Here is a 10673-nt window from a genome sequence, read left to right on the forward strand (position 1 = left end):
CCATAAGTATTTTACGTAATTTTACTGAACAAAATTAAATCAAAAAGCAGTGCTGATAAATTGCGAGTGGAAGGAAACGAACGGACTGAAGGCTGTGCCCCGCTGCCCGCGACTATGCAGAACTGCCACTTGTGGTACATTCTCAGTGGGCTTACTCCCAGCACAGAAAGAACTAGAAACAGAGCCATAAATAGCTCTCAGGAATCTAGAGCTATTGGGAATGGTCATGTTCGCACGATTATTCTGAGATTATTCTGTCTGTGCGGTGGGCTAAGTCAATGCGTAACTACACTGTGTGTCTTCAGGGACTTTTCTCTGTGGCTGATGAAGTCAAATCCCTGTGGTCCCGGGTGTGAGGTCAAGTATCAGAAAATCACCTTGTGATTAATCTTACAGAGCAAGTGTTCCAGCTTCTGTCCATGGGAAAGGCCTGGACACAATGACCTTCCCGGTGGGAATTAGCACTCCCAACACTGAGACTGCGATCTCCAGGAAGCATCGTCCTCTAAAAATAATCAGGAATCCTTGAAGAAATGGCCCACTGCAGGGGTGGGGCCTCCAACGTAGCCTGTTTCCTCATATCAGGAAGCAAGGAAGCTATCTTTCTACTCAGGTGGCCTCAAAGTTCTCGAACCAAGCTTGAAAAGCTCTCATCCGCCAAAAATAAGACCATTTCAATATCTTTGGTAAGGACGAAAAGTGCGGTGGATTGAAGTAAATCCCACACGTCTGAGCTCCCAGAGATAGAAAAGGCCACCAAAGAGAAAACTACTCAAGTCACCACCTTTGGGTGATGTTAAGGAACCAAATCTCTATTCACCTTTGAACTGGGAAAGAACCAAGCAGGGACGCCTGGATGGCTCAGTCAGTTAAGCATCTGAATAACTCAGGTCATGATCTCAGGGTGACATGGAGCCCCACGTTGAGCCCTGCATGGGGCTATGTGCTCAGCAGGGATTCTTGAGACTTGACCCTGCAGAATCTTGAGATTCTCCCTCTCTCCCTCTCCCTTTGCCACCCCCAACAGCTCGCCCTCCCCACCCCTCTCTAAAATAAATAACTAAATAAACAAACATATATTTTAAAAAGAGAAAGAAAAAAAATCAAGCATTTGTCCTTTATTCCTCCCCCCCTCTTTTTTTTTTGAGTCTTGTACTAATCATATTTATTATTTTCTGTATCTTATGATGTTTTGACATCTCAGGAGGACATTACAGACCTGGAGAAAGACTGCCCATATCAGGACTGGCTAATTCCTTTTTCTTTTTCTTTTTTTTTCCATCTTTATTTCCTATGTGATCTGGACCTCAGGATAAAAAAAGAGCAGATGAGAGAGGTTTTACTTCGTAATATGCCAGCTAATAGATGAAGAAGGAAGGATAGAACTAGAATATCATCATCTTGCCACTCCCAATAAATAAATAAATCTGGCTAGTGGTCATCAATGGTTAGTAACATTTCATGAGGAAAGGAAGCTGGGCATCATACACTTGCTGTTAGAAATACACCTACTTTTAAAGCAGTCTTGCACGCAAACACTAACCCGCCCAACCAAGACTCCAGATCTGCAAATATAAGGGATAGAGAGCAGGTTAAATTTCATTACAAGAATCTCATTGGTGGGCGCCTGGGTGGCTCAGTGGGTTAAGCCGCTGCCTTCGGCTCAGGTCACGATCTCGGGGTCCTGGGATCGAGCCCCGCATCGGGCTCTCTGCTCAGCAGGGAGCCTGCTTCCCTCTCTCACTCTCTGCCTGCCTCTCTGCCTACTTGTGATCTCTGTCTGTCAAATAAGCAAATAAAATCTTAAAAAAAAAAAAAAGAATCCCATTGGCAAGATTCAGCCTGTAGGCAACTCTAAAGAAGGGACAACTTAATTTCTTAGGGGTTGTAGGAACCCACAGATTAAAAGATACTCAAGAGACATATGTCAATGCATTGATCTCTTGTAGACCGCAAATTGAACAAGCAAAGTATAAAAGAATTATTAGGCAATCAGAGAAACATGAACATTGACTCTATATTTGATATTGGGGAATCATTAGCCATTTCTTAGGTGCACTATTATTGTAGCTATATTTTTTGAAAGCCTTTATCATTACTAAAATATTTACGAACTATGAGCTACCTGGGATTTGCTTCAGAACAATCTGAGTGGCGGTCATGGAGGGGTTGTCCAAGAAGACAAAACAAGTTTGGCCATATGGAAGCTGGGGGATGGGTAGATGGGGGTCGTTATCCTATTCTCTGTGCTTAAGAATATCCCAGTTTGTTCAATGAAGACCCTATCTGCCCTCCTACTCAAGAGCCTCCGTAACTCAAGCTAGGCAGACAGTAGTTCCCTGAAAGAGGAGTTTAGACAGAACAAGGGGATGGTCCTTCTACTTCCCTTTGGTTGCAAAAGGGAGTCTCTGTGGCTACCTGGGGCCCAGCACAGATAAGCATAAGTGGAATGAAGGAATGACCAAGTATCAAGGTGGGGGAGAGATGGGGGAGGGGGATGGGAAACCCATTTAGCATGCTCCAGTCAAGAGATAACAGATTGTTAAGTGTCTGGATAACAATCTTAGTGTAGCTGAGATGCATGATTCAGATCGCCAGAGCCGATTACAGATGAGGTAAAGTGGGTCAAAGTTGCCTTAAGAATAAAGAGATGCCAAAGACTCAGGTTCCTTTTTTATCTGCTAGAAACAGCACTTCTTGCCTCTGCTCTCGGCTGTGCTTCCCGCCTCCCGTCTCCCACTCGCCCCACTCCTCCTTCCCCTCCTCTCCCCACTCCCAGTCCCTCCCCCTCCGCCTGAGCATCTCCCCTCTCCTCCTCTTCCCCTTCTCTTCCCACCCCCACTATTCCCTTGTCCTCAAGTCTCCCTCGCTCCCTCCATGCCCCCCACTCGTTAGTCACATCCCCTTCCCTAGGCAGTGAGGGTCCATAGCCCAGCCCCCCCCTTCCTCCACATCCTGGTCCTGAGCAAGGTGGGAGCAGGAGGAAATGTTCAAGAGCCTGTCATCTTCTCGCTGTGTGTCTGTTTCTCCCTAGAACACCTCAGTGAGAATCCAAGATGAAAGGAATGGCTTCCTCTGTTCAGGAATGACTTGACAACAACCGCTCAGCTCTGGCATCCATTTGTGCAGTTATCTTAGGCTGTGGGAGATTGAAGCTGGTGCCAGCCAACTCACAGCACCATCTCCTTCTCTCCCTTTTCTTCCTTTTTCCTTTTTATTTTATTTTATTTACTGAAGTTTATGTATTTGTGTTTGTCATCTCTACACCCAACGTGGGGTTTGAACTCACCACCCTGGGATCAAGAATTGTATACTCCTCTGACTGAGCCAGCCATGCACCCCTCCCTTTACTTTTTAAAGCTGCTGGCATTTGGGGGGCCCTTGGGTGGTGGCTCAATTAATTAAGCATCTGCGTTGGGCTCAGGTCATGATCTCAGGGTTGTGGGATCAAGCCCCACATCGGGCTCCCTGCTCAGTGGGGAGACTGCTTCTCCCTCTCCCTCTGCCCCAACCCCACTCATGTTTCTCTCTCTCTCAAATGAATAAAATAAAATCTTAAAAAAAAAATCAAGCTGCTGGTGTCACTGTAGCTGGGCTGGGCATGTTACAAATGATCAGAAAAGCCACCCTGAGAAGCTTCAAGACCTAAAATGGAACTGTGTGGGCTCCAAGGGAGCCATGTGAGGCCCGTGAGGTTGTGGCCGCAGAAGGAGCCTGGCCAGGCCACGTGGAGGTAGAGAGCAGCTGCAATCACACTTCCCTCCCCCTTTCCTGCCCCAGCTCCCTGAGCTTCACACACCGGCTGCTGCAATCCACAGAGCTTACGGTGACATGCGCTGACTTGTGTCCCCCCAAAACCCATATCCCCAGTATCTCACAATGTGACTGTATTTGGAGATAAGTCTTTGAGGAGGTGATTAAGTTAAACGAGGTCATGAGTCCCATGGGACTCATCTCTCTAATACGGGGATGAGGGCACAGATGTGAGCAGAGAAGGCCACATGGGACGCAGTGAGAAGACAACCATCTGCAAGCCAGCGAGACAGGTGTCACGTGAACAGAGCGTGCCAGCACCGTGATCTGGGACTTCCAGCCTCCAGAACGATGTGGAGAGCACATGCCCCATACATAAGGCATCTGGTCAGTGGCGCTGTCTTATGGCAGCCTGAGCAGGGCTGCTACATTGACCAGCTCCTCATGATTCGGAAGTTGATAGGAGGCAAGTGGCATGTCACATCATTTAGACTACACTACACTGGAAAAGTCAGTAAACTCCCCATACAGCGTCCAGGCCACATTTCTGCTCCCATCTCTCCTGCTGCCTGCCTGCCTCCTGCGCCCGGAACGACACTGAATTACCGACCCACAGAGCCAGGGCCCCTTAGTGACTACTGAATGCATGAGGAAACAAAGGCACAGGGAAGTCCTGGAAGAACAAATGGAAATGGCCAGAAAGTGGCCCAACCAAGATTTGAACTGGCTCTTTTCTCCAGAGTTCGTATTCCTGACACGGCCCTCCCCCAAACCCAACTCCATGCCCAGCTTCCCCACCTTGCCCTGAGCCGTCCCTCTCCCGCACACTCTCCCCTGCAAAACAGTCCTTTCTCCACTGCAGCCTGCTTCTGACTGTCCCTGGCACGCACTACACAATGAGAATGCCAGCTTGGACCCAGAGCACCCAGCCCTCCTCTCTGCCCCTCACACTCGATTCCCCTGGGAAGTGCTCTTGTGATTTGCTGACAGCCCCAGCTGATTGCTCTCCAAAGTTCCCCCCCCCCACCAACCCCGGGGTTGCTAATGCTGATCACATCATACAGTCTGGAGGAAGTCACTTCCCCATCTGATCCCCGAGGATGTGTGAGCCCTTGGGGTACTGAATGGCTCTGATCAGAGGTCTCAGAGCTGGGACCACAAAGGCGCATTGGGTGCAGGGAAGGGTGTAGCCTGCCAGGGCCCCACACAAAAGTAAAATGTCTTTGGAGATATTGTTTCATTTGTAAATTCCACCTACCTGCTGCATTCTAATCTGTAACATATTCATGTGTGATTTCATATAAAAGTTAAGTTTACTTTAGGTGCCAGAATGAAAAGAGAACCCAAGGCTAACTTTACAAATCTTTCACTGAAATTTACCCCCTATTTGTCGGCTGGGATCTGGGTCCCTGGCATGGTACCTCACGGAGCAGATCTCCTGAAGAATATAGGCAGTGCCCTGCTCAGGAAGCCCGGGTGCTGTGCAGAGTCTGCAGGTGGGATCCGGGCATGATTTCTGGGCTGCCCCTCACACACCAGGTCTTCTCCACCCCCAGCTTCCCCGGCCATAGGAGGGACGGCCCCCATCTCCAGGGGCCACGGCACGGTTGAATGGGATCACACGTGGCTTGCAGTAGGTAACTGTTGATCTCACGGAATATTGAATCTCTTCCTTTCCCTCTTCCCCCCGGAGCTCATCTTAGGCTGGGCGCCATCAGACTGGGACCCTCCTCAGAGGAGGCTCAGGAAAAGAAATCAATACGCAAAACATGGTAGAAAGTTGGCCAAGCTCCAGGAACACCTCTGGGTCACCAAGCCCAGTGGTGTGGCCCTGATGGTCTATACATAGGGTCAGCAAAGCGACACTGGCCTGCAGAGAAGGGTGACCCCTAAAATAATGTAGGGGCTCAAAAGCTAGGAGCCTTGTAAATGAAAAGCCATACATTCTCGGGATACCTTATCTGTACTTCTGGCACAGTGCCAACAGCTTTGGTTAAAGTTAGTTCTTCACTTGTTTATTTGAACTCAAGCTTCTTTGAGAAAGAGCCACCATCTTATTTATTTTCTGCCTCATATCTCCACATCTGGGCAGTTTCAGAAATAGAAACCCAAAGAAACGAATTCCTATCTGATCTCCCGTGAAGTATTCCTAAGTTACTCCTGCTGATATTTAATTGGCAGACCTTGAAATTCTAGAGATTTATTCTTTATGGAAGGCAACACTTTCTCCAGAAGATTCACCTCGCCAGGAACCCAGTGCCCCCCACCAGTTTCACTCTCAAGCAAGGAGAGTGGTCCTCTGCCACCTTCGTCCAAAATCCTGCATGCCTTTAAAATCATTTTCTTCTGGGGTGCCTGGCTCAATAGGTTAAAGCCTCTGCCTTCAGTTCAGGTCATGATCTCAGGGTCCTGGAATCAAGTCCCACACTGGGCTCTCTCTTCAGCAGGGAGCCTGCTCCTCCCCAGCCCCCTTTCTCTGGCTGCCTCTCTGCCTACTTGTGATATCGTTCTGTCAAATAAATAAATAAAATCTTAATAAATAAATAAAAACTTTTGTATCTGTGTTCGTTTGCCTTGTGGTTAGGGACTGTGTCATTCATTTCTGTATCTCCATTGTCTAAATCAGCACTTAGCACAAGGTAGGTACCAACGTCCCAAACCAACTCCATTCAGAATATATGGGACAGTGACATTTTCTCACTGATGAGGGAATCTGAAGTGTTCATAAATGAGAAGAGCTGATCAGTTGTATTGGGTAACTCTGTTTTCATAATTTTTTTTTCATTTTTCAGAATTTGTGGGGAGTGATACAAAGTTTTCCTTCACTGGGAAGGAGGGAGGGAAGGAGCTAGGGGAAGGGAGGAAGCCATAATGCCTGAGCTTCGCCTATGTCATCTCAAGTGATCTGCATAATAGGACCACTGGGTTGGGGAGGAGGCTAGTAGTACCTTCATTTTACAGATGAGAAAATAGAGACTTGGAGATGTTAAGTAACTCACCCGATTACTAAGTTGAGGGGATGAAATTCAAAACCAACTATCTGATTTCAGAGACCATGCCTTTCCCTTGTACCGTGTTCTCCTCTGACAAAGAACTGGTTTGTCAGCGCTGAGGGGGCAAGAGCCCCATGGGTCTCGCTTCCCTTAAGATATCCTGAGTCAAGTGAGCTGACCTCCATCAGGTCCTCTTGATGGTGGCAGCCTTTCCTTTTTGGTAACTCTACCTGACAGCCACCTTGGCCTGGATCCCTGGAAGCCCCGATGACCTTCACAGGAAGCCCCAGTGACTCAGCATCATGGGTGAAGGACAAGCATGCCTGCTTCACAGCAGCAAAGGGGGGACCCACAGGAACCACCCTTCAGGGAAGCCAGCAAGACAGTACCCTCAGGAAAGACACCTGCTGCCACCCTTTGGACCTCACAGCTCAGGAAGAGGAAGTCTCGGGGGTGTTGTCCCCCAGGCAGCTGACCTTTCTTTGGCAGAGTAGAGAGATTTGTATCAAGCGGGGAGCCTTGGAGACCCATGCTTCTTATGTGTTACCAAATGCCCAGAGGATGTGAAATGCTTCCTAAAGTTGGACATAACATGACTTCCTACCAGTACAATTAATCTCGCCCCTTTGTTACTCGGAAAGTTATTTGTCCTGTTTTGTTGTTAGCTAGAAGGGAATGCACAGATCATAATACAAAAAGAGAACAGTCTTAGGAAAACACCAGAGTAACTGAACTTGTATTAGAATGTGCTGGAAATCAAATTACAGAAACTAAAGGCATTTGACAGAACGGGCTTCATTGCTAATTTTCTTTCATATTCTCCTAACAAAAGCATCCTGAGTGTTACAGAAAAAAGCTCTTCTCTTTTAGCCGCAAGACTGATCTAAGAAGGGAGGGAAAAGTATTGGAGTGTCAGAAGAGACATTTTCAGCTGGGCTTTTGCATTTGGGAGGACCCAACTTCAACAAAGTTTGCCTGCTGAAGAGTAACATTACATACTTAAAGGGAAAAGGTCCCACCTGATGCCTCTTCCATGCACCACTGATGACTCCTTTTCATTATTAGTATAAACATGACCTTTGTGTGATTTTTTGGCAAAAAAAAAAAAATCTGGCAACCTTTCCTTCTGAGCATGATCAACAGACTAGGCCATATGACCACAGCACAGCTAACTTCCAAGAATCATGTTAGCGTTACTTGGCACTACGGTTCTCCAAAAGTAACAGCACCTGGAATGGATTCTTGGGGAGAATGAAACAGGGGTATGTATGTGTACAGCTTGCCCCACTTAGGATGGGACTGTGCCCCCCACATCTGGATGGCCCCTGCCTGGTTGCCTGGCCTCCAGTAGGTGCCCATTTGTTGAATGAACAACGAGGAGATGAGGTCCTTGGGACATTTCAGGCATAACCATCCTCCACCTTAACAAACCTTTATCTTCCTCCTGGCCACCCACAGGCCATAGGACGCTGCCCTGGTGGTGGTGGTGGTGACACTCCCCACCTCACACCTTTCCAGGCTGGTAAGTGGGGCCTGAGAGGCATTTCTTCCAGAGACAACTGCCCTGCAGCCCTCTTATTCCAGGAACCTGCTGAAGTCCATTATAAAGGAATTTGTAGAGGAGTGGAAAAGCTGACTGAGCTCTGTGCCCTGGGCCATGACTCTTTGGAGGTCACAAAGCCAGGGGACCCTGCCTTCTCCCCACTCCCTGGAGGTCAGGTCGGAATGTGGGACCAGCACCTGGGGGGGAAGGTGGCACACTCCCCCTCCTCCTCAGGCCCCTCCTCTGCCTCCCCACCCCCCTCCCCCACTGCACCCCTTCCCCTGGATCCCAGCTTGTGTGTGTGTGTGTGTGTGTGTGTGTGTGTGTGTGTGTTGGGAAAGGGGGTGTTGTGTCCTGGCAGCCACACTGAGAGGAAGCCCCTTCCCTGCACCTGGGCTGCGTCTTCCCTATGGCTCCTGGTCAAACGAATCCCCACAGCCCTTCATTCTCAGTCACTGTAAACACTTTTATTTTCCCTTCAGTTTATGGCCTTCCCTTCCAAGGGATCACAACTTGTTTAAACGAGCTCTAAACAAAGGGCCCTGGTGATTACAGACATGCTGCTGGTTTTATGGTGGTCTTCCTTTGTCTCCTGTTCCCCCCACGGTCTTCCTTCTTCCCCAACCCCCACCGCCAGGTACCTGGGGCTTCTAAGGGGGAGGCCTGGCCACAGCTGTGGGGCGGGAGGCTGTGGCCTGCTTCCCACCATCTCAGTCTGGTTCCCCTCAGCTGCGGGGATGAAAGGACCAGGAATCAGAACATTCCAGGTCAGGCCGCAGCCTGCCCCGCCCCCCAGTGAGGGGGTTTTGGGCCTTGGCCTGGGGGTACACTTGACCTGCCTGTAGGCCCCAGGGCTCCCTCCAAGGGATGTCAACAGATAACCCAGCCCTAGTCCTTCAGCACCCTCCACTCAGCTGTGTGCCCCAAAGTCTGCTGGGGAGTGTGCCCCTTGTGGGAACACTCAGCCTCTGCCACAAACACTGGGAAGGGCTCCCCCGCTCAGCAGGGACCCACCCTCCAAGGAGTTAGAAACAGGCTCCAAGCTGGCAGCCTTCTAGTCATTACCTGGGGCTGACTCTTTCTCTCAGGTCAGTGCTAATTCCCTGCTGGGGCTTCCTCTCCCTGAGGTGGAAAGGGCAGAAGGTACTGAGGGAGCCTGAGGCCCCGAGGATGTGACAATTCCCTGAGGTTTCTTGGCTCACCAGCCCCTAGGAGAGTGGACTGAGGCTGCTGCAGGTGACATTAGCAGCCGGGGGCGGGGGGGGGGGACACCGGCCTCTGTGCCCATGGTGGGGGGCCTCCCAGGGCTGCACACACAGCTCACCCTAAATACTGAACAAAGGAGAGACAATGACCCATGAAAAGGAAAGGTTGTAGGACCCCACTGGCTGACCTCCCTTTGTTTCAGCCTGAGCATTTCTCTTTGGCAGAGGGTATCTGTCCAAGGGAGTCCAAAGCAAGCCTTTGAAGGAAGGGTCTAGGGCTGTGACAGAGGGAGGGTGGATACGGAGAGGAGGCTCAGACCCTCGAATTTTCTAAACAAGCTGATTCAAAGAGAAGGAGGATTGTCTCCGGTGTGTGCCCCAGTCATACAAACTCACACAAATGGCCTCAACTCAACTCAGAACATGCTCCTGGGAATGGAAGAGAGACAGTCCCATGGCAAAAGTCCATTCCCCATTGGCAGTGCCTGGTCACATTCTCTCCAGGTGTGACATTCTATATGGAACCAGTGCAAAGGCAGATCTACCCAGAACTGGACCTGGCACAAAGCAGGCGTGTTTGGGAAATACATCATAGTGTGATTCTCTGCTCAGGGTCCAGGCTACAAAGTAAAAGATGTGAGAAGGCAAACACATAGACAACCTGTGGGGGCGGGGGAGGTGTCAGGGCAGGAAAAATCTCAGCAGCCCCTCCTCACCCTCTCCCTGAACCCCAGCCTCTTGAGTTAGAAGCCAGAGTCAAAGAAGGAGGAACCCACCCATGACCAGATTCCAGAGTTGCTCCAAACTCTTTAAAATCTGCCATTATAGGCAGATTTTACCCCAGTGTCTGTGTGTATTCTTTCTCTCTGTATAATAAAAGTTCTGTTCCTTTAGTTTCTATAGTAGATGCCCCCCCATGCCAGTTTGCAAATACACTGTCTCATGGAATGCTCAGGATTGCTCATTATGGATTTTCATCTTATTTTTTAGAAGAGGGATCAGGCTATAGAAAAGGTAAATGACTTACTCCACAAACTTAACTACAGATCAATATGATCAAAATAAAAATACCAGTGGTCCATTTTGTTTCAGAAATTGGCCACTACATGCTTCCAAAATTGAAGTGGAGATATAAAGGCCCCCTAATAGCTATGACGACCAGAAAGAAGGAAATTAGAG

Source organism: Mustela erminea, chromosome 15 (genome assembly GCF_009829155.1).
Source record: "Mustela erminea isolate mMusErm1 chromosome 15, mMusErm1.Pri, whole genome shotgun sequence".
Taxonomy (NCBI): Eukaryota; Metazoa; Chordata; class Mammalia; order Carnivora; family Mustelidae; genus Mustela; species Mustela erminea.